Source organism: Lactuca sativa, chromosome 3 (genome assembly GCF_002870075.4).
Source record: "Lactuca sativa cultivar Salinas chromosome 3, Lsat_Salinas_v11, whole genome shotgun sequence".
NCBI lineage: Eukaryota > Viridiplantae > Streptophyta > Magnoliopsida > Asterales > Asteraceae > Lactuca > Lactuca sativa.
In genome coordinates this window covers 129,427,325-129,431,305 of record NC_056625.2, presented here as the reverse complement: position 1 = coordinate 129,431,305, position 3,981 = coordinate 129,427,325, and the positions used below count along the sequence as shown (strand labels likewise).

General features: G+C 34.6%; 1 long non-coding RNA gene across 1 annotated transcript; it reads left to right on the top strand.

Annotated features, from left to right (window-relative positions):
- The first annotated feature begins 730 nt into the window (after nucleotides 1-730).
- Nucleotides 731-2,703, top strand: LOC111912960 (uncharacterized). The gene is made up of 3 exons (XR_002857389.2): nucleotides 731-881; nucleotides 1,005-1,085; nucleotides 2,187-2,703. It is a non-coding gene; the product is annotated as an uncharacterized LOC111912960 (long non-coding RNA).
- Nucleotides 2,704-3,981: the final 1,278 nt, after the last annotated feature.

The window sequence follows — 3,981 nt, the reverse complement described above, 5'->3', positions numbered from 1 at the left end:
CTCTCTGATATAATCTGAGTCTTATCCAATTGAGGATTTGGGAGTACCATCCAAATACTTCGATTAGAAAGTGATTGTCATGATTCTCACATTTCCAAGTGCCACTAAACCATATTTCCAACACATATATCATACACATACATACAACACATAACACACAACTTAAAATTCACCACTACACTTAATATATAATTACGTTATTTACTAAACTATATGTGAACTGTTACCTGCCCTTAGCTAGAAACCATATGCCCCTTATAGTCGATGCCCTCTATCCGTTTCATAAAGTTACCTTTGAACTACTTTTAGGCTCTATGTAGACAATAGACAATTGAAGATACGAAATAAGATTTTTATTTATTTACCTATTAAAACAATCTATGTGATCACTCAAGAATGTTTTGTACATCGCACTACAACAATATGAGTCTACAGCGACAAAAGCTATAGGGACAACAAATGTCGTTGCCATAGAGGATTATATAGGGACGGCAAGTCGTCACTATATAGTTGACTAATTTAGTTTGACTTCCAAACCTATAGGGACGATAAATCGTTTCTGTAAAACTGAGCGGGAAGAAAAATGAATGGCGGGTATCTGAAAAAGATGTAGGGACGACGTATCGTCCCAAACTTAAATTAATTTATATATATATATATATATATATATATATATATATATATATATATATATATATATATATATATTAATGTGTATATATAAGGAAAACTGGAACGACCCCGTTTTAATGGGCAGGTATACGAAGGACTTATCGTCCCTATAGGGTTTCGCTGGATTGAAATCCCTTTTCCCAATCAGTCACCCGCAGTCTCGCACCCACAGCACCTGTTTGTGAGCTGAGGCGAAATCGTCGTTTCCTGTAAGCCGATAGGGAAGATTCGATCGTCAATTGACCACCATTTCCCTCGTCAACTCCTTTAGCCTTTCACTATGATATTTTCCCTCCAGCTCAGGATTTATTCTGTTTTCTTCTAAATTGCAGGTGGTCTCATTCCGGCGGTCTCCCTCTCATTCCGGCAGTCTCCCTTCTTTCTGAAATCGGTTTTCTACTTCCTCCCAACAGGTATGAACGGTGTATGTTTTAGAATACAAGAACATCTCCTTTTCTCGTTATTCATGTATTTGTTGTTTGGGTTATTTCCAACAATTATTCGTGTATATGTTTTCTGGGGGAGTTGGACAAAAGGATGTAAATTGCTAGTAATATTATTTCTATTATTCTAAGTTCTAAGTCTGTTGGCAAGGACGTAGCAGCCCTAGTGCCCTACCCCTTTGTTTGTTCCCAAATCTTTTGTATAATGCTAGTATTATATTGTTTAATTTAGTTTGTTTGGATCGTGATAACAGCCCACCTATTTTTCTGTTTTGTTGAAATAATGAAAAGAGATAGTAACAATAAGTTTCCCTTTTAATATACTTCACAGATTAGCACAGATCATGAGAAGGAAGCTTTGTTAATGGCCACATGTTTCTGACTTGATAGACTTGATACTCAGCTTTTATATATTGCTTACCAATCTGAGTCTGGTCCAAATTCAGCCTAATGGTTGTTTTTATGTCAATATTATATCGAACTTAAGTTGTATTAACAAATTCAACCTCAAAAAAACACATCCATCAGGAACATTATCCATCTTTGTTTAATATGAATATTTCACATTTGGTGGCTATAAACAACAATCACATACAAGTAAAAGATAATGTGTGTTGGATGTCCAAAAATTAACACAAAGATCTTCAACATTTCACACCACACTTGAGTTCAGTTATTCACTAAGACACACCTTTAAACAAATAACTTTGTTTGATAATAAAATGACAAAAATGCCCCTTCCCAAATTTCTCCTGTTCAAAATTAAAGTTTTATTTTAACTAATTATGCTTTGTATGACACAAATATATGTTTTATAATTAAACATTAAACATTTCGGTATACCCCTGCAGGGAAATTAAACATTTCGGTATACCCCTGTAAGGAAAAAAAATTAGTTTATTTGTTTCTTTTAGTTTGATTTATTTTTGCTTAGCAACCAATTCAAAGATTACTTTAAGGCCCAAACATTTCAGTATATCCCTTACCAGGGGCAAAACAGTCATATAGAGATTTTTTCTTTTTTAAAGACTTGTAAAAAAAAGTAATGGTGATGATTCATTGGTTGATCAGACAGAATGCCTCAAGTGTGCACTTGGAGAAAGAAGCGGTCATACAAGAGGTGTTGGAAGAAAAGTGAAGAATGTAGCACCATATTATGGGCCAAGTACATCAACCAATGCCCAAAACTTCAATGCATTTGCTCAAGAGTTGACTCAACAAATGAGTCAACAATTTACTGAACAGATGCATCAAATGTTCTTATCTCAAAATCCAAACGCCCAACCACCACAATTTCAATTTACTTTTGATCCTTCCCGACTACAAGTTCCCTACGGTCATGATGTCAATGAAGAAGATGAAGAAAGTCAAGGATATGAAAATGAAGATGATGAAATGGAAGAAGGTTCAAAATGAAGAATGGGAAAGTAGTTCTAGTGGACCTGATAATTAGGTTGATTGTTTTAGTTTGGTTTGTATGAAACATCTAAAAAAAATCATATTTAGCTCTTCAGTTTTGGTAAACCAAGCATGTAAGATATTTTAAAAGTTTGGATGGTATCATATTTTGGAATGATTTAGATTTAAATTAACTGTTTTTGGTTTTATTTTATATGAAAATTTTATTATATAGAAATTTGGAAATATAACCAAGGAGGTAAAAAATGTGTAAAACCTATGGAACAGCTATAGAGGCGACTTATCGTCGCTATAGGTGTACTTACAGCAACAAGATGTCGTCGCTATAGATGAGGCTATGGCGACAATATGTCGTGGCAATATGGGCCACTATGGCGACTATTTATCGTGTCTATTGGTTGCTATATAGGAACGATCTGTCGTCGCTATAAGGGGGGCTACAGCGACGAACACTATGGCGACGACATAACAACCTAAAGCGACGAATCTATAGCAACAAACTCTATGGCGACGACAAGTCGTCACTGAGGTCTATAGCGACGACTTTCCGGTCTGTAGAGACGATTTTTGTCGTCCCCATAGGTTAGAAATGTTGTAGTGTCGACCTGTAACTTAAAACTCTATATCTGAACAAACAAACACAAAATGAAGAAACTCTTACCGTGTTAATAATAGCGGGGGTGAAACCAAACCTTTGCAAAATGAAGAAAGTAGTATAAGTAACAGTGATATATTTAAGTATATAGTCACAATTTGTGTTATGTCATATATTTTAACATGTTATAAAATGGTCATTTTATAACCATTTTCACTTAGAAATTTGTCAAAATGGTCAACTTGTTAAAACTTAAAATGTAATATTAACCATTTTTATTTATCTTCCCAAAACTTATGCAAATTTGCCATTTATCCTAAGGGGTGAGAAGGAGATTGTGCAGTATTAGGCTTTGCGTAGATACATTAGTATGGTGTCTTTATCAGGTTATAGGGATGGATGGATGTGGTCTTTGAATGTTAATGATGGATTGATGGTTTCATGGTTGCTTCTATACGGTCTTTCATTGATGCTAATATTTTGGTCGTGGATATTAATGTATATTAGTTCGACTAGATGGTATGGCGTGGTTTCTATTAAAGTCGGTATTTTTTTGTGGAAACTTGGGTTGAATAAGCTTCCTACCCGAGTCAATTTGGATAGAAGAGATATTGATATTGAGTCTTTGTTTTGTCTGATTTTTAATAATGATATGGAGATTATTAATCATATTTTCTTCATGTGTGAGATGCCGATTGATTTATGGAATTGTTTGCCTACTTGGTGGGAGTTGGATCTTCTGTTCTATTGTAATGTTAGGGATTGGACATGTTGGTTAGCTGATTTTATCGTTCTAAGAAACCTATTAGATTGTGTGTGGATTCTATGGGGCTACTCTTATGTGGACTATTT